Here is a 20231-nt window from a genome sequence, read left to right as displayed (position 1 = left end):
CCTAGCACTTGCATGTCCCTAGCATTTAAGCATGTATGCGAGGCCTTCTCCTACCCGTATTTCGTTTGTCCATCACAACACTCCAAAGGGCAGATCAGGAAAGGTGATGATATATACATGTTATAATGGGAAGACTGAAGTTCAATAAAGATCTGTGTCATATGTACCAACCAAATCTACATCCACTCTTTTATCCCGTGATACCACACTGCCTCCGGGAAGTAAGGTACAGGGGCTGAAATGGGAAGTGAGAATTACAGGAGAAACTGGAGAGTTTCTCTGGGAAGTTTATGTTTTCATTCCAAGGTTTCATTCAGATCCTTTCTGGGCATCCCAGCAATGGAATGGCTCTGCCCCAACAGGCTCAGAGGCTCCAGGTTGTAAGCAGGGGATTGCAAAGTCAGACAACACGGGGGTGCCAGCCTAAGGACTGGATATTCCAGGCTAGATGGACGCCCAGCTTCCGCATCACGCCCTGGCCCAGGAGAGGGCTTCCTCTGGCAAAGGACAAGGGCACAGCCTTCACCATCCAGCTAGAGGTTCATTGGTAACACGGGGCTGCCCTGCAATGGTCTCCAAGGCCCTTCTCAGCTCAATTACGTATGGAATCTAGGCCTTATGTTTCTGAGGTCAGGGGTTATCTCTCCCTGCTCTCCATGGACACAAATTCAAGTTCTCTGGAACACTGTGCCATTCAGGGCTTGCTGTGGGACCCCAGGCTCAGGACACTTGTCCTTGAGCCGAAAGGGGGTGATTCTTAGCCACTCTGCGTCCTGGACGTGACTTCTCCCCAAATCCTAATGTAGTGCCTGGCATACAGTTTGTGCCCACTTCATGTGTGTTGAAGGAACAAATGAATAAATGAACGAGCAAATGAATGACAGATTGGCTCTAGCAATCACATCACCATGTGCTGTCTGCCACATGACAGCGGCCTCAACCTGCTGACTCTTGGCCCCCAAATCAGAGCTCTGCAGCCAACCCAGCAGGTAGAGGAAGAAGTGGAGACCAGAGAGCTTCCCCTGCACACTTCCTCTGACCTTTCAGAGGTGCCGCACCCTGTGCAAAGTGCAGGGCCAGGGATGCCCAGGCAGGAGGAAGGTTCTGCCCACCCCTCTCCAGGACTTCTGCTCTCCCCTCAATCACCTTGCTTCTCCCAGCTCCAGGCCCACTATCTGGGAGGAGCCGTGGAAAGTTCCAAGAGAGGAAACCCAGCTCCATTAGGAGCTCCACAATGATGAGGGTGGGGCCGCAGTGCTTCTCCTTTGCACTTTCTTCAGCGCTGGAGACCTTGATTGTTAAGAAAACCAGCAACAATAACAATCATGGCACATCACTCTTATGGTTTCTGGCATTTTCCAAAGTGCTTCTAACCCATGACCTCACCATGCTACTACACGCCATCCTTGGAGGGGCCGGGGTGGTTCTCCCTGTGACTCGGGTAGAGAGATCAGGTAGTGAGGAGGCTGGGCATTGAGCTGGGTCACATGTGCGGCACTGCTGGGGTCAGGGGCCCAGCCACAGACTTGGAGTGGGGAGAAGTGGGGTCTAGCTCCGGCTTGGCCTCAAACTATCACACTCGCCTGGTGTCCTTGGGTGAGTAAGTCAGCAGGTTTCAGTTTTCTCCCTTGCCAAAGAGGGCAATGGCACCATTTTCCCAACTCTGTCCGTCTCAAATGCTCTGGCTCCATAACAGGAACAACCCCCCCACCCGCCCCAGCCAAAGCCTGGTAACTGACCTCCTCTGCACCAAGGTCAGGAAGCCCCTGGAAGTGTGGATGCCAGCTGTGTCTGTCCTAGCATGCTAACAGATGTCATCTGAGTGTGTCCCACAAAGAAGGCTGTGGTACAGACGGCAGGGAGGAAGCATCAAAAAATCACCCTAATGGTCCACAAGCACCAGCAGAGCTCTCAGGCAGCGGGCTGCTGCTGAGGCCAGATGCCATCCTGCCCGCGACCTGGGTGCTGGCTCAGACAAAGGCTGGAGCCATTCCAGTGGGGGGATCAGACAGCCTCCCTCACCTGCCACAGCATCTGACTCTCCATGACGCTCAGTGTCCTCTGCCCTCTTCTGGATGCGGCAGCCCCGCTCTTCCTCCTAACCCACCACCTCCCCTCCCCCAACCTCTCCTCCATCAAATCTCTCCTCTCTCCTCATTGAGATCCTGTTTGGCAATCACCGCCTCTGAGAATAATTCCAGATGAGCCCTGCGAGACCCGGATCTCTACATTCCCACTAGTACCCTTCAGACCCAAGCATCCCCAGGTCATTGTCCCTGCGCCAGATGAGGCTTCAAGTGTGTGATCGATCCTGCTGTAGTCGGCCACCAGATGGGGGGTGGGGGGGAATAAAGTGGATATTCCTGACTTCCTCCTTTCTGACTTCCGTCCATCCTCAGCTCCCAAGATATGAGGCAGGGCATTCAGGGCAGAGGAACAGTGCGCTGTGGATGGACAGCACTCTCCTCTCTCCCCATGGGCAGCTGACCTGGCCGGTTACCAGAAAGGCTAATGTTGGAATCTCAGCCAGAGTCTGGACAAGGGTTTGGCCGATGTGTCTACCTCCAAGGCCAAAAGTCTGGATTGAGAGGGAGGGCAGGCTGGCCCAGCAGCTGGCCAAATTTCTCCAAACCCAACACATGGTTCGGGTGAAAACCTCATCTCTCTATCCCGCAGCACGGAGTGCAGTCACTGATTTCCAATATCTGCTAATATTAGTAAGAGGCTGAACCATATGAAATTGCCTTCTGCCGGTCTGTTAGCATATCAGCAACTTCGTATGGTTCATGGTTCAGCCTAATAACTCTGGGATATCATGTTCCCTAGGAGAGAGTAAACCCCCTGAAGGCCTGGACCTCTGTATCTCTAGCCAATCTTTCTTAGTTTCCAGCTTAGGACATAGAATTATGGCTTTGGAAGGTATTGAGTAGATACTTCTTAGTTGAACATCCAGGCAGGTGAGGTGGGAAATCTTAGGACCCGTCCTACACCCAAACTTCAAGAGTGGCTGTCCAGAGGACAGATTCCTTTAGGTCTCCTTACCTCTGGTCATCCTGGATGGAAGGATGGAACTTGGCTACCAGATGTTGTGGTACGTGGTGCTAGGCTCTAAGATGGAAAGAGTTTGGTTTGGGGACTGAGAATTTCACCCCTTTTAGAAAAGGAGCCTTGAATCAGAAATGCCTTTGTCCAAGCCTGGTTTCATTTTACAGTGGGGGAGACAAAGGCCCAGAGACATCACCGCCTTAGCCAAGGTCACACAGCGGGAAAGGGGCCAGATCACCAGTTTTCTGACTCCCAGTCCCATGCTCTTCTGACAGGCCTGGCAGCACCCAAGAACAAACTCTGCCCTGTCTGCCCCCTTCCAACTTCCTGGCTCGTGCTCTTACAGGCTCCCTAGCAAGACAGAAGAGGAATTGACTAAAGGATCAATAGCCCTCTCCTGCATGAAAAGAGCCCTGAGTCATGCCAGGGTTTCCAGGGAGGGGAGAGAGAGAGAGAAAGAGAGGGAGAGCGGCAGTCCTGGAAACCTGATCTCTCTCCAGGGCTGGGACCAGGCTGGGAAGGCGGGGGTGGATAGCACGGTGATGATCTGGGTCACCGACAGTGCAGCCATACACAGTCCCTGCCAAGAGTGGGGTAAGGGAGGTGGGGGGGGGCGGCATGGGCCCAGAAGGTCTTGCTTACCCCAAGCATGAAGGCTTAGGGCAGGCACAGCCAGGTTCTCTCAGAATCACCCAAATATAGAATTCAGAAGGGATATGAAAGGCTGGTTAGAAACAGCCTTGGGGCTGTCGGTGGATTTCTCCTCTCACAGCCTGGGACCCCTCTCCAAAAGGCAGGTGGATGATTCTGGAAGCCTGTGCAGTTCCTAGGCTTCCTCAGGGGGCCCACAGCATGGTGGGGAGATGCCTGCTCCCACCTGTTGCCCCTGGCCCACCCATTCTGCCCCAGCTGCTCCCACCTGGAAATCTGGAAAGCTTGGAGCTGACAACAGTGAGGGAGAGAAGGAAGATTCCCCCCACCAGCCCCCAGGGGAAACCATGCTGTTAAGAAGGCCCTTCCCTGTGTTGTGTGAGGCTGGGGGAACTGAGAAAGGATACTTCTGTGGGTCAGGAGTCTGGGAGTTGAGGGAGAGGAGTCCAGGAATCTAGGGGTCCTTTCTGGTATTGACTTCTCTCCCCAGCTTAGTATTAGAAAAACTCCAAAACTGAAACGCTGAAAAAAATAGTACAATGAACAACTCCAGACCCTTCACGGAGAATCACCGACCGTTAACATTTTGTATGCAAAGCTCGTACCCCCACACACATACTATTTTTGTTGAACCATTTGATAATCACTTACAACCCTTGGCCCCTAAATACTTTTGCATACTATCTAGGAACAAAAATATTCTCCTCCATAACCATTATCAACACCATTATGACATCTTCCACAATTAATAATGACTTATCAACTCATATTTGTATTAAAATTTGTCCCATTGTCCCAGAATGTCCCTTACATTCTTTTTTTTTTTTTTTGAACCAAGATCCATTTAAGGTCTATTCATGGCCTTTGGCTATAATGTTTCTTCAGCTTCTTTACCTCTAGCCTGGCTTCTGCCTCTCTGCCCTTCTCCCTTAGCATGCAATTTCAGTGCTTCTGCTAATGACATTCACTTTTTTTAAGTCTCAGTCAGTTGTCATGCGGACTGGCTCACGTTCTAGATTTGTCTCTCGTCCCCTCATGATTAGATTCCAGATAAGCATTTTTGACAAGCATACAGGTGACATGGTTGCATATCCCAGCACCTCAGGAGGAACTCAGGCTGGGTGGTCCCACCCCCTCAGATGTTTGGTTACTTGGTGAGGGCAGTCAGTGCTGAATCTCCCCATTGTACAGACTAGGTTTTTCATTTTGCAAGGAGTCAGTAATCCATGAGGTGATAGGCGTTGAGATCAGCCTTTCACCCAATGGTTTGAGAGTTCATTCGAAAGCCTGGCGCAAACCAGCTGTAGCAGGAGGGGCTGCAACCTGGTACATGTCACGTACTGTCACTGCCTCCACTTTTCATTAGTTGGCATCTCTGTGCTAAGAGTTTTCCCTCCCTGTTCCACTTTAACTGTCAGAATGGACTCATGGCATCTTTTATTCCGTGTCTCACAGTCTATTACTGTTATTCTTTTCAATGCTCAGTGTATCCTGAAATTGTGCTCTGGGAGCTTCCTGAAGCCCACTCGTGTGTCCTTTGGCCAGCCGCACGTTCTAGCTTTCTACCATCCCATGATTCCCAGTCCCACACTTTGAACCCGCCGTTTCTCCGGGGAGCCCTGCTTCCTGGGAGGGGGAAGTGGTACTTAGAAAGAAACATCTGGGCGCGAGATGTGTTCACCGCTACTGGGTAGCACTGCTTCTAGACCCTTCCAGGGAACAGACCTAGGAGATAAAGGATCACAGGGTTCTGCCTCACATTCCCCGGTTCTGTATTTCTTTCTCTCTTCTTCCACAGTGAAACCCTGATTCCCAGAGCTACCAGTAAGGTTACTCATCGGATCTATCCTACAACAAACAAAAAACCGTTCAGAGTTAATGACACCAACAACCATGACTAATAACACAATGAGAAAGTAAAGTTCAAGATTTTTTTTGTAGTTCTTTTTATCCTGAGAATATACATTCCACTAAGAGTCAAGGCATTTACTCAAAAAATTACTTGAATTAATTATTTTCTTTGTGGAGTAATCAAACTGATATTCAGTTAGGTTCATTGTTTCTGTTGTGGTCGGCTTTGGGGTTTACTGTTTTCTTTCTTTTGGATCTAATTGAACTTGTGAGTACGTAAAATATTTACCTGGTGCAAAACCCAAAACTGTCTAAGAAAGTATAATCAGGGGTCCCTGGGTGGCTCAGTCAGTTAAGCATCTGCCTTCGGCTCAGGTCATGATCCCAGCTTTCTGGGATCGAGCCCCACATCGGGCTCCCTGCTCAGCGGGGAGCCTGCTTCTCCCACTTGTGCTCTGTCTTTCTCTGTTTCTCTCTCTATCAAATAAATAAATAAAATCTTTTTTTAAAAAAAGTATAATCAGTAAAGTTTCATTCCCATCGCTATCTCCTCTACCTTGTTCCCACCCACCCTATGGGTAACCATTTAAATTAATTCCTGGTTTATCCTTTGTGTGTGTGAGTGTGCGTGTGCGCTTGCAAAAAACGATTCTTATTTCTCCTGCTTTCTCAACATAAAGGTTGCATACTATATGTACTCTTGCTTCTTGAATTTTCCATGTAACATATCCTAGAAATCACATCCTATCAGTTCACGGGGCTTCTACTTTTTTTGGCTGCATAGTATTCCATTGTGTGGATGTACCGTTGTTCATTCAGACAGTCTGTTAGAGATGAGCATTGGGTAGTTTCCAGTGATTTCCTTTCCGGCTACAAATATGCCTTAAAGAATCACCTTGTGCATATGTCTTCTCGTATCTGTGAATGTGCACTTTCTGGATAAATTCCCGGAAGTAGGACTGCTGGGTAACTGCATATGCCGTTCTGTTAGCTATTGCTAGCTTGCCCTCTGTAGGACTTGTACTGGTTTGCACTTTTAGCACTGATTTTGCAACTTAGGTGGATTCTGCTAGAGGCATTCTGAGCTGAGAGTTTCCCCAAGCCCATATCTGAGAGTCCCTGACCTCCCCACCAGTAAACACACAACCTCACACTCCCCCTGCCCGAGTGATCTGGCAGGAAGTCAAGAGCGAAGGGGTCTCACTGATTCCATTCCAGCTCATCATCCTGAATTGTCCCAGAGCTTTCTGTACTTAACTTGGGAAATCAGAGCACAGAGAAGTGATGCGGCTGAAGACTTCAGCCTGAGATGAATTAGAGTGGAGAAGGCAGTAGGGCAGAGGGATCCTTGGCCCTTGATGCCTAAATTGTCACCTCCCTTTTCTCTCCTTTGGCCTCTCCACTATCCCACCCCCCACCCACTCCCCAACACAAATTGGCTCAGAAGGCTCCTCTGCTGACTGGGAGCCCTTGGCTCTGGTCCCAACTGGATCCCGCCTGGTTTCCCTCCTCAGCCCACATTCCTGCGGGCTGAACACAGAGGGCTGGCTTAAGGTGGAGGCAGAATTCAAAAGTCCCTGTCATTTCTCTTCTAACATGTGCAGAGGAAATAAGTCAGTGGAGCAAGGCTGGCTCATACAAGGGAAAAAGGAAAGAAGAGACAAAGAGAGATGTTGGGAGAGGAAGCACAAAACATTCCACACAAGCCTTGGGGACTCCAGCCCCAGGGGCTGCTTTCTTTCTAGAACAGCTCTACTGAAAGGGGAAAGGGGAAAGGATGGCATTCCAGTTTGACCAAATACCAATGGGCCATGAGGGGAATCAACTGCATGTCTGAGGTGCAGGGGCCGGGACTGAGAAGGGAGTACAGTCTGAGGGGCAGGCTGGGGGGAAGACATCAAAGGGGTGGAAGAATTCCTCCAGGGAAGGCAGTGAGGCCCCAGGGTAGGGCATTCCTCTTCAAGGTCAAACCAAACACCTGGGTCAACCTAAGCCAAACAAGATTCTTAAGGTCCTGGGCAGCCAGAAGGATCCCCTTCCTTTCCTCCCTCCAAAGCATCATGGATCTGGAAGGGCCTAAAAGGGCAGGGCTTATCCATGTCTTTGGGTGCTGAGGCCAAGACCAAGAACATAGACAAAAAAGAGAAAAGGGTCCATGAGAACTACTGAGAGAAGCCACATTCTTGAAATACAGGCAGTTTCCTGTGGAATGCTGAATAGCTGACAGGTGGCATCTGAGTCTGGGCTGGGCCGAGCATCCCCAGGGCCCCTCTTCCTCTGAAGACCCTCCAGCCAACGCTGGGGAAGAGTGGGGCTCCCCAGTATCATTGCTCAGGGCCCCCCACCACCTCCTTCATACCGCCTTACTTCTTCCAGCACTCCCACCTTGGGCAAACCAGCTGCTCTCCTTCTGCCCCTAACTGGGCCTTCCCATTTTCACTTTGTGCTGACACCAAGGACCAGAGCAGTCGACAAATCTGACTCAGCCACTCCCTCCCACCATCGCAGTGGGTGCAGGCTTTCCATTGTGCGGAGGGGAACCGAAGCCCACAGGGCAAGCGAGGCATCAGCCCGGATGAGGGTGATTCTCAGGCTCTCCCAAAATGTCACTTCCCCCTTTCAACAAACGTTGACCAAGCACCTTATAACGTGTCAGGTACTGTGCTGGGTGCTGCAAGTCCCGGGGCTAAGACCGTGCCTCCAGCCTCGAATCCAGACTTGCCCTTGAATCCAGCCAGGGACACGGAGGTGGCAGCGGGACGGGGACGGGCTGGAGGCTGAGCGCAGGCCAGAAGGCAGCAAACCTGGGCAGGGCAGCTCGAGCGCCTCCCTCACGGAGTACTCGCGGGGAGGCAGAGCCCGGGGGGCGGGGGGCGGGGCCGAGCTGCGGGAGAGGCCGCGACGGGGCGGGGCGCGGGCCGCACGGAGCCCCGGGGCCGCGAGTTTGCTGCAGCCCGGGCGGGAACCGAGAGGAGGTGCCCCCGCCGCCCCCGCCCCGCGACTCCCGGCCTCGGTCGGGTGGGGGGATGGGGGAGCCGGCGCCTCGGCGCGCGCTAGAGTGGGACCTGCTCCTCCGGGAGAAGCCCTCTCTGAACCCACCCGAATCTACCCCTAGTCAGAGCACTGAGAATAGCCAGGCCACCCGCTGGGATGGTGGGATTCTGGGCCTCCACGGTGGCAGGGCGCGCGGGGGGAGGAGTGTTTTCGGGGTTGTACCTCAGCAAGATGGTGGCAGGGAGGATGGGGCTCCCCAGCAGGAAAAGAAATGGATTCCCCTCCCCCTTTCCTACAGAACAAGGGCATGGATCCTGTCTTGGGTCCCCTGCCCACTGGGGAAGGCCTCCTTCCATTCTCCACCAGAAGACAAGGAGGGAGAAGCTGCCTGGCCTTGGGGTGCAGTCAGATCAATCATCCAACGCCTCAAAATGAAAATTGGTTCCTGTTGCTTCCTGGGCCCCATTTAAGCTCTCCTCCAAGAGTCCTTTGCCTCCTTCTTTTCAGTTGCTAAGCTCCCACCTTTACCACCCTTCCAACCAAACCAGCTAGGGCAGAAGGCAGGTGCTTCCTCCCCGCCCCCCCACCCGCCCAACTGAGCCCGCTGATCCGTCCGCTTCAGGCCCAGGACCCACCTCCCACGGCCCGCTCCCTATGCCACCACCCCTAAGCCATCGGGGCCACCACCTCTTCCTGCCCTCCTCCTCCTCCACCTTCCCCCAGCCAGCCCGTCCTGACGCCCTATGCCCCTCTCCACGGTCTGTCCCAGCCTAGGACGACCCTGGTCTCTTCCCTTCCTTCCACGGAAAGAGGGCCGGCGGTGAGGGGGCTGGAAGGGGCTCGGAATAGGAAGGGCAAGAAGGGGCAGCTCTGGGGAGGAGCTCGAGGAGGGAGGGGAGGCTCTGCAGCCTCCCTGCCAGACACCCCACCCAGAGGAGGAGATGGCGCTTCCCCTCCCCCGCCGCGTCAGTTGCGTGCCCGCGATTTCTCCATCCGACATCCCCCCTACCAGGCTAGCCGGCGCCGACACCGCGTCTGCAAGTTGTTGTAAGTCCGGCAGGAATGCCCGGGGGAGGTGCCTCTGGCCAGCAGAGTGCCCACTCGCTCCCAGGATGCGCAGGCCACTCTCGCGTGCCCCCCCCCGCAGCTGGAGAGGAGCGGTGGGTCCTTCGGAGGCTTGGGGGGGGGGTGCGTGAGGCGGGCCTCGCCTTGGGGAGGGTGCTAGCCGGCCTCCTCCACCCCAAGAGCCAGCCAAGTGTGCGAGGGAGCGAGCGTGTGCAGGAGAGCCAGAGGCACCATCCCAGCCTCATTTCCAGCTCTTCTGCAAGACGGCGCAGCGGCCCAGGACGCTCGGGGACCCTCCCCAGGATGCCTGTGACCAACCCCCAGCCGCCCCCACGCTCACCAGCCCCACAGTCACCAGCCTCGGAACGGCAAACTTTCCAACTTCACCCCCTGCTCTTTCCTCCCCTTTGGGACCAGAGATGCGTGGGGCGGTGCCCTCAGAGACACTCATACAGTTGGTTCTTGACGCTCCGCACACACTCAACAACAGCGGGCGAGGGAACTCCCAGCTTTTTCCACAGCTAATTATAGACGTGAAAGTCTGAGGATATTTTGCAAGCGACAGAGAAACTGCTGAGGTTTCTCTACAAAGCTAAAGAAATTTAATTTGTGCACTCCCCTTCCCCACCCCTCAACTTCTCCTACCTCCGCCCACCCCCCAGTGAGCCCCTCTCCCAGTCCCTCCTTGCAGCCCCTCCCTCCTGTTGAAAATTTCTTACTCGGTTCTTTTCTTTCTTTTTTTTTTTTTTTCCATCTCTCTTTGGGGCTTTGGAGAAAGGGAACAGACGCGGAAAATATTTTTGCCACAGTTTTCCATTCTGCGTCTCATTCCCAAGCCAAGGGGGAGGGGGAGGGCTGGAACGGATGGGGGGAAATAAATGCTTTTTCCAAAAGCTCAGTTTGGGTGTGAAAAAGACAGTCCCTTCATTTCCCTACCCCCATAGCCCAGGAATAACAAAAACTAGGAAAAGAGAAAAAAAAATCACTTGTTTGATTATACGGTTTCTCAGAACGGAATCTAGGAAAGAGTGTTCGACAAATCTGTGCGCACACACACACACAGACACACAGGCACACACACAGATACACACACTCCAAACCCAGTCGCAAGAAACATGCTAGGCAGAGGAAATTCAGGGAGTTTTAGAAGCCATTGAAACCGAAGAAAGAAACAAAGTTTCAAATCGCGAGTCAATTCATTCTCTGCAAGCCTACCTCTCTTTCTAGCAAAGATCCAGGCTTCTCCAAGTGGGACTCTCCCTCCGGGTTTGCATGGACGGCGTAGGGTGGGGGTGACCACCCACCGGTCTCCCCAGGGTGGCCACCACGCTAGAGATGCTGGCTTTGCTCTCTCGCCTTTCCAGCTACGACCAGGGAGTGGGCTGGGTCTCCTCCCCGGGCCCTCCCAAAGGGAAGGACCTCTCAGGTTCCAAGAAGATGGGTGCAGCGGAGCTGGACGGGTGTCTCTGGCCTTGCTCTCCTCGGAGGGATGGTTCCCCAGGAAGTTCGTGCTCCCCCCCCTCAAGCCCCAGCTTTGGACGGTCTCAACAGCAGAGCTTTCTTAAGAAAATGCTTGTCATGGCAACAGCTCCAGCCAACTCGGGCCAGAGTCTTGCTCACCAGCTCTCCCGGAGCAGTGAGGGAGGAGAAGGGGGAGGAGCGAGAGCTGGAACGGAGGTGGGGCTTGGCTGGAGGCCAGACCATGACTCTACTGTTAAGGTGGCCCGATTTCGAGCTGCAGCTGCTTCCTGGTTTGTCTTAAGGCGGAATGGAGAAATGGAGGGGAAGAATCCTCTCTTCTCTCTGGTTTCCTCCCCGCCCTTGCTGTCACTTGTGGGAAGGAAGGTAAGGTGGGGGGTGGAGGTGGGGAGTGGATGTGGGTGGCGGTATTCAACCGTTGCTGGGTGGAGGGAAAAAGGAAGCCTCAGCTGGTGGTTGGCTTCCTGCAGCTCCTAAGGGCCTCTCAACCTCTTACTCACTCAGACCCAGGACCCAGAAAACCAAGGTGTCTTCGGCCCCTGGGGCCACAGGCCCCCACCCTCCTGCCCCTGTCTGAATAGGGGGCTCCCTGGAGGAGAAGGAATTGCTTCACGAATCTGAGTACACACCTCCGCACCCAGACTTCACACACACAACCCTGGGTCATATTTTGCTCCTTCTTGCCTCTGTACTTACCAGGGGCCTATCCACGGTGCATGCTAATAGCTGCTTTCTTATGAGCCCTACTATGTGTGGGCCAAAGCAGGAGAGCTTTGTGTATATGGTGTCATTTCCAATGCTCATGGCAATCTCGGAAGGTACTTATTATTATCCTCATTTCAGAGGTGAGGAAATTGAGGATCAGTGGCTGGCCAAAGGTTATACACCTGGTTAATGACAGAGTCAGGAGGCAAAGCCAAGTCAGACGGACTCTAGAGTCCATGGATCTTCCTGTGCTTGTGTCCTACTCTGACACACATTTCCATTTTCATTTGCCCACACTCAGGCATCCGTGCACACTTATGCCCAGCCTATAAATTGTTAATCACACCTCCACAGCCACACCCCCACCAGCATTGTGCAAGAGTGCCACCCATAGCTTTTGCCTGGATTTTGATTGTGGCTTTCAAGTACAAACATGCACCATCCCCTGATTCACACAACAAATCTACACTGACTGATACATTCCCACACCTACCTCAGCACACCGCTCTTTCATATTCGTATGCTTCTGGAAGGCGCGTTCACTTACACTTCACAGGTTAAGGTTGTCAACTGTGCAGTGAAGAAGGCGATCTACCAGAACTCCAGGGGTTTGGGAAGAGGACTCTTAGATCCTTCCAGCCTAACCCAGCCCTTCACACCATACCTGTCCTGCTTTGCATCCTGTCCTCCCTGCCCCAAGACGGAGAACCGCAGGCACATAGAGAGACAGACTTGTGAATTAGACTCCTGGGTCTACTTTCCTTCTGCCCCTTAGCATCCTCTCCAGTTTCCTAACATTTGGGTCCTTTTTTTCCTCTCTTTATTTTCCTATCCTACTGTTTCTCAGTAACTCATCCTCCTCCTATTTCTGACCTCGGGGAAAGTTAAACAGGTAAAAGGAAGGACACTTTTTTTAGATTTGTTACGTTGGGCTCAGAACTCAGAGCTCCCCAAAGTGGTGCTGGAGACTGCCTGCTGCCATCTATCTTGGCAACCAGGTCCAAAATAAGCCTCCTCTGCCTGCCCTGTGCCTCCTCTCTCCTACCCAGCTGGTGGAAGGTTGCAGGGATGTGGGGGAACTTCAGGGTCACCTTCGACGGAAACCATCCATGGACTTCTTTTCCAAGTTTCACCCTCCTTGGCACTTAGAGGACACCAAGGGTGAGATTTGTTCCTGTTCACTCCCTGCCCCCCTTCCAACTTCTTGGTCTCTCCCACCCACTTCCCAGGGCATTTTGGTGGAAGAACTGCTGGCCAGGATAGAGACCATAGCTTGTTAGAGTTTGCAAAGTCCTACCAAAATGTCAGCTTCAGGAGCCCAGGTAGGTTGTTGGGGAAGACATGGGAATGGAAGGAAAGGAGTCTGCTGAACAGAGCTGCAGATTTAATGGCTTGTCAGGCTCCCCACTGGATTGCAATAACTTGACATTTTCGAGCCCAACGAGTGTCAGTTGCATCTTTATCATGAGAAAGCCGGTCTCCAGAATGGTACTTTAAATGTATCAAAGTATATTTTAAGCTTGTCTGTCGTGGCTGTGCGTGGAAGCATTGCCTAACTGTTCAGTAAACTTGTCTTGGGGGAGGAACAATTTAGGCCAGATGTGTGGTCCCATTAAAGGAGAAGTCTACTTTGGCTGCCTGGCATGTGGGGGCTGAGACATGATGCCATTTCCTAGCTGGTTGGTATTTGAAAGGCAAGATCCTCTCTTCAAACTCCCTGGGTTCCGGGGAGACAGGCTCTGTGGGGAGGTGCTGACAAAGAGGCTCTGATGTGTGTCCCAACTCCAGCTGGCTGGTCCTCCCTTCTCTCAGAGCCCAGGGCTCCCCCCTGCCCAGGTGGGGGTTGTGGGATGAGAGAAGAGGAACCCTCCACCCCATTCCAGTCCCCAGCCCTCATGGAGGCAGGAGAGAAGGATGTGAGACGTGGGTCAAGGTGACTTTAGGGGCCTTTAGCCTGATCTCTATAGCTGAGCCAGCCACCGAAACCTGTGTTTTCTGGAAACCCGGAAACCTCCGTGCTTTGTTTCTTCCAGCAGCAGCCTTGAGGTCAGGTCTAGAATGGATAATAATAAATCGACCCACAAAAATAGCCACTAAATGTAAGAGGGTGGAGTTGTGCCCCTTCCCCGGAGCATGACAAGAGGGAGAGTGCTGCCTCGACCACCAAAAGTTCCTGATTGGGCAGTTGTGTATGGCTGACTGCCCAAGCCTCTGAGGAGCCCCCTTTTCTTCTTATCCCCACCACGGGGCCAGTCTTGGCAGTGTGGCCATCACTGAGGACCCTGTCCCCACCCCTCCTCTCGTTTGAAGAAAGTGCAGTCAGCCTTGGTTCTCCCTTAGGTGTTTAACAGAAGATGTTCCTCCGGCCTCTTGGGAGCTCCCTCTTGAGTTCCCCAGATCCCACTTGCTGATTCTCCTCACCTCCTTTGAATGCAAACTGCATCTGTCCCTCCCGGGAGAATCTACAGTTTTGCTTGTCTAGAACCTTCCTCCCCCCGCCCACACCCCCTTCTTTAAGACAGTCTTTCTCCTCACTGTTAACATAGGAACCATCATTTTATTAGAGGTCCCACCCCTACTTGGCCCAAACTGAGCCAATTAGATCCTTTCCTGGGATTTTTGAGCTTAGGACCGCAGAGAGAACAAGGTTTGCTTCCATCCAACAGTGGACGCTATGAGGAGTGAGGCTCTGGAATTGTCAGCGGCCATGTTTCCTGCACACAGAAGAAGGCTGCCTGTGAGAAAGAGTAAAGCTTTCATGGGGAGAGAGGCTGAGAGGAGAGGTGAAGAGTGAGTTGTGGGAACATTTGAGTCAACTGTACCTCATATCCTACTGTGCCCTTGCTGTTCCTACAAATGAGTTGGTTATGTGACTCATTATGCATGCATAAGCTACACTAAATTGGGTTGTTTTTTTTTTTAAGATTTTATTTATTTATTCTACAGAGAGAGAGACAGCCAGCGAGAGAGGGAACACAAGCAGGGGGAGTGGGAGAGGAAGAAGCAGGCTCACAGCGGAGGAGCCCGATGTGGGACTCGATCCCATAACGCCGGGATCATGCCCTGAGCCGAAGGCAGACGCTTAACCGCTGTGCCACCCAGGCGCCCCTAAATTGGGTTTTTTTGGCCCCTTGTATGAGGTAATATAGACAGTAATATAGAAACCCTTCGAGCTGGTACCTACCATTTGATACACTCATTTCAGTGAATTTTATTTATCCATTTTATTCATTACTGGATACCTACTTCTCGATTTAGGATGCATTTCTTGAACGTCTACTGCTTCAACGTCCATTGGGCCCAGACAAGACGTACAGAGATAATAAAGCTTATAGTTTTGTGGAGGAAAAAATAGATTCTTAGCATAAGTAACCACAATAGAAGGTGTTATAGTTATTCTTTGAAACGTATTTATTGAGTGCTTACTATATGCTAGGTAATGCACGTTAAAAGGTGAAGTATGAAAATACAGTAGTCCCCCCCCCTTTTTTAAAGATTTTATTTATTTGAGAGAGAGAGAGAGAGCAGGAGCAGGGGGAGGCTTAGAGGGAGAAGGAGAAGCAGACGTCCCACTGAACAGTTAGCTTGATCTGGGGCTCAATCCCAGGACCTTGGGATCATGACCTGAGCCGCAGACGCTTAACCAACTAAGCCACCCAGGCGTCCCACAGTAGTCCCCTCCCCACCCGTTTTTCCGCAGGGGATACGTTCCAAGACCCCTAGAGGACACCTGAAAACTTGGATAGTACTGAATCCTATATATGTTATGTTTTTTCCTATATGTGCCTACCTACCTACCTAGATCAAGTTTAATTGGTCAATTAGGCACAGTAAGAGGTTAATAGCAGTAACTCCCATACTTCCATGGACACTCCAGGGGACAGCTACTTCCTACAGGAATGTTAGAAGGCTCTACAAAGGGAATGGCATTTGGAGATATCTGAAAAACCTTGAAGAGTAAGGTTTAATCTGTTTTAGAGGGGTGGGTGGGGTGGAGCCATGAGGGTAATGGCATGAGCAAAGGTACAGAGGTAAGAAGGTTGGAGTGAAGGCTGGGGGGCTAGACTACCAAGGGCGCTGAGTGGCCCCTCCAGGTCTGTGTTGAGCAAGCTGGCTGTGTTGAGCAGTGGTGTGGAAGATAGATGGGAAACCTAGGTGGCATGCAGGGATGATCTGTGCCCTGTGTTATATGTAACACAGTCTAGAAGCCTCCCATCTAGGTGTGGAGACACGTGAACTAGATAACTACAAGGGTGCCTGGGTGGTGCCGTCGGTTGAGTGTCCGACTCTTGGTTTTGACTTGGGTCGTGATCCTGGGTTCTTGGGATGGAGCGCTGCCCCCTGCTTAGGCTTCTTGCTCCGTCTCCCTCTGCCCCTCCTCCTTGCACAGGTGCTCTCTCTCTCTCTCTCAAATGCAAAACAAAAATAAATCTAAAAAAAAAAAAAAGGAGAGATAACAAAACAGTGTGTGATCATGTCTCAAACTCGGATCTATATGAAAAATCCAAAGACAGCCCAGTGAAGGGGAAGCTGAAGATGGGCTGGAGCCTTTGGGGGATGGCTTCTTCCAGCTGGTGGGGCTCCAGCTGGACTTTGAATTTCTTCCCAGTGTCTCTCTTCCACTCCCCTGCAGGGGAGTCTGGTGATGGCTGAAGGCAAGCTAGTTATCCAAGCAACATTTGCCCCCATACCTCCAGTCCCTGTCATACATCACCCCGGGCAAGGGGAGGAAACTAGATCAAGGAAGACAGAGCTGGGGAAACTGATGTAGCGGCAGGTTGGCCCCAAAGGCTCAGGGACAAATGTGCCCCCAGAGGGACAGGCAGAGACATCAAGACAGAAGTCCATAAAGTTGGCCTGGGCCAAGATGACAGGAGATAAAAGGAGGCTGCAACTAGATAACACAGCCAAGGTTCAGCCCCCAAGATGATAGATAATATAATCAAACACCTCGCTCTCGAGTCTGTGGCGAGGGTTGTTCCAGAAGCCAGATATAGGGAGCTTTCTGCTCCTAGAAGACCATAGTAGCTCCAGCAGGGAGGGTTCAAGGGCGATAAGGACGGGCAGCTCTGGCTGTATTTGTGTGAGCAAGAAGCAAGGCTCAGCAGCTGTCTCAGCAGCCTGCAAGGCCATCTTGGCCCAGCAGGAATCTTGCTGGGTCCTCCACAGGAGGCCTGGCTTCCGGCTCAGCCCTTGCTGAGTGTGGGTGGTCATCTACGCCCCACAGGCAGCAATTTCATTTTTCCCACTTCCTGCAGATCCTGCAGAGAGGACTGCATGGGACAGCCTTTACTAAGGTCATTACGAAGCGCTGTGTCTTCATCAGCACGCGTGTGATGCAGAATTAAGGCAGGGCTCGCTTTCTCTGCTGGCTTGGAGGAGCTGGTCTCAGAGGACGGCCAATCTCTGTCCCCACAGAGGTCTTTGTGGCTCAACTTTGGTTTGTTGGGGTTTTGGTGTGTTGCCGGTTTCAGGCTCTGATGCTGGCAATCACGAGGTTTTGTGGGGGTGCCGAGAACTCCATTGTACCGGGAGATGTCGGGCAGAGCAGTGTTGGGGGGAAGGCACTGGCTCTGGGTGGTGGGAGTATGTTCACAGGGGGAAAGCCTGTCGGACTGTGTGCTCCTGGGCCAAAGGGACTGTCTCCCTCATTTCAGCATCCCCTGTGATTTGGCACCTCTGGGACTTCGGGGGGCATCCTGCGAAATGAAGGAGCACAGAATCTGATGAGGGAAAGCTAGAACTGAACCGGTGGAGGTGACAGCCGGGGGGGTGGTGGGGTTTGGATCCAGGGCCTTTAATGATATGCAGAATCAGTTTGATTTACTTGGGAGCTGATTTTGCTGTTCCAAGTGTATTCTGGTTCAGTTGTTTTGGAGGCTGTAAGTGGTTTGGTTTGAATTTCACTTTGAACTCATTAACGAGGTTTGCTTTTTTTTTTTTTTTTTTAACTCAAGTTTGGTTCGTGATTTGTTTTTCTAACAAAATATTTGTCTTTCATTTGTTTCAGTGTAGAGCAAATTAGCGTACAGCAACTTTAAAAATAGTTTTTGGTTAATGGCTGTGCTCAGCAGAGCTGAGGGAGTGAGTGTGGAAAGAAGGGAACAAGTGATGGCTTTTGAATTTAATTTTTAATCCTAATTAGAGTGTCAGCAATGCCTTAAGTGCTCATTAAGTTTCAAATGCAGATTAAAGAAAAGCCAACTGCCAGGATTCTTCCTGGCCCCCGTGCCAGACAGGAAGAGTTTACGGTCTGCCCCATCTCCTAGGTCCTCTGCTCCAGAGCCTTCACTGACTCATCCGTGTTTGCGGAGAACTTCACAGTTTACACAGTGCCTTTTCTTCATGGCATATTTAATTTGACCTTTGCAATAGTCCTATATGATAGGGTGTGAGGTATTATTCCCATGCTGCAGATGGGGAAACTGAGGCTCAGACAGGTTGACCAAACTGCTTGGGATCACCACACGATTCATTTGGCAGGCAGGAATAGAACAGAGGTCCTCTGGCGGCTGGCCCAGGGCTCTTGTCCCCTATTTTGAACTGACAAGCTCTCTCCCCCTCCCCCTGCACAGCTCAAGCGGGTTTCACAGGCTTCAGGATCCATAGACTGGGGGAGTGTTGGGGAGACCTGGGGAGAGCAGCCGTGCTGGGAGGGACTGCAGGGAAGGGGAGGCAGCCCTGGAATCTGCCTCCATTCCAAGAATTGGATTCTTGCCCATCTGGTTCATTCTCAAGCTGAGACTGGATCCTGGATTCCAGAAATTCCCCTTCCCTCACCTTCTCACCTGGGGAGGACCACGGGAGGTGGGCCCTTAGAGAAACCTAGAGTGGGATTGGCTTTGCAGCAGTGGCTCAGGTGTCTGGCCCCTTCAGTCTTTCCCATGATTTCAGTAGCTCCTTAGCCCCCATTTCCATGACTCCTTGAACCAAAGTTTCCCACTGGGGCTGGGGCAAACGCTTGGGTTGGGCACTTACCTTTCAGTCACTCATTCAACTACTATTTATCAAGCCGTACTACATGCCAGACAAGGGGCAGGCCACTTTGCTCGTCTTATGTCCTTTCACTCTGGCGGTCCTAGGAAACAGGTGTCATTACACTTGTTTCTGGGGAAATAAAGATCAAATCAGCGAGGGCTGATGACCAGTAAGTCACAAAGCTGGGGCCAGCTGTCGTCATTCTGACTCTGCCCCACCCCTCTGTGCTACTTGAAAAGAATGAACAGACGTAGAGAGGGGGCAGTATCCAGGCCCAACCCAAAGGCAGGGGCAGGGAGAAGATGTTGTAAATGCCTGGTTGGTCTGTGTGTCCATCTCAGTTTACGAACTTCCAGAAGGCAGGAACTGAGCACGGCAGAAACGCCTGTGCCCCCTGCAAAGGCTCTTAGCAGAGGAAGAAGGAGGAGGGAAGGGGAGAACTACTTTCTGTATTTAACCTGGGATGTAGGAGGGGGTGGGGAGAGGAGAACAGGCAAATGGAGTACAGACCCAAGTGTGAAGGGAAAGGCCTTGAGAGCTAGGGCCATGAGTCTGTAACAAAAACTGCTCACTACCCCATGGCTGTCTGTCCCTACCTCTGAGAAGTTGGCACGCTCTGCTCCGGGGACGTCACTCCGTCTGTCTGTCTGTCTGGCATATCCCTCCCTCGGAGCTGACCTGCCTATGACTCAACAGGTAGAGAACACTCTTCCTTAAAACCACCCTGGGGAGACCGCTGCCTTCTTATGGCACACATTCCTGCTTTTATCTTTAAAAAGCAAGGAAATTCTTCACGAGGTCTAACCTGAGCCCTTCTTTGCGAAAATTCTTACAGGCACCCACCAGAAAGAGAAAGAGGACAATAAGGGAGACGGGGGCCCTTGAAGACTTTCACTGGGTCGTGCTAGCGCCCCGCTCCGCACTGGCCTCTGTGACGGGGGTTGGGGGGATTCTGCCTTAAAGGCACCTTTGTCTCCTGGAACTCCAGGTGAGGAAGAGGAGGATAACAGCCAGAGCCAAGGGGAAGTAAAGAGGACTTGCTTTAACCGGTTGCCGCAATCTGGCTTCGTTGATCTGCTCGGTTTTCTCTGGGATTTGGTGTTCACGGTGAGGACAGAGTGTGTAGGCAGGAAAAGCTATTCCTCTTTGTGTGGCGTGGAGGAGTGTGGCTTATCTGACCCATGCTAGCGGCCAGCATTCTATTTTGGGTTTGCTGAGTGGCCTTCTGCGAAGTGCTCGACTTCTGAACGCCTCTGTGGGCTCCCCGTGTCTGCAGCGTGGGAGCCCGGACGCCTTTCCGATTGTGGTGTGAGGTCAGGCTGATTAGTTTGAGGGGAAGACCAACAGCAGTACCTTGAGCCAAGTCCTTGGGGTAAGTTAGAAAGAGCTGGATTCTTAAATTGTCCAATCCCTGGAAAAGAGGGGACCGCTAGAGGTCATCTGGGTCTTTCCTTCCTCATTCT

The 20231-nt window shown here is 52.1% G+C and overlaps 1 protein-coding gene across 6 annotated transcripts in view; it reads right to left on the bottom strand.

Moving 5' to 3' along the window:
• ATP2B4 (ATPase plasma membrane Ca2+ transporting 4) overlaps window positions 1-11249 on the bottom strand; it is a 95199-nt gene extending 83950 nt beyond the window's left edge. For 3 of the 6 annotated variants that reach the window (XM_002918189.4, XM_034667073.1, XM_034667074.1), the window contains exon 1: window positions 10822-11248. The gene's annotated coding sequence lies outside the window, so the exon portion shown is untranslated. Of the gene's footprint in view, window positions 1-9550; window positions 9574-10821 lie in introns of those variants that run through there. The other 3 variants (XM_034667076.1, XM_034667075.1, XM_034667072.1) reach the window with 2 other exon arrangements.
• Window positions 11250-20231: the final 8982 nt, after the last annotated feature.

Source organism: Ailuropoda melanoleuca, chromosome 8, assembly GCF_002007445.2.
Source record: "Ailuropoda melanoleuca isolate Jingjing chromosome 8, ASM200744v2, whole genome shotgun sequence".
Classification (NCBI taxonomy): Eukaryota; Metazoa; Chordata; class Mammalia; order Carnivora; family Ursidae; genus Ailuropoda; species Ailuropoda melanoleuca.
This window is presented reverse-complemented; position numbering and strand designations above follow the sequence as displayed.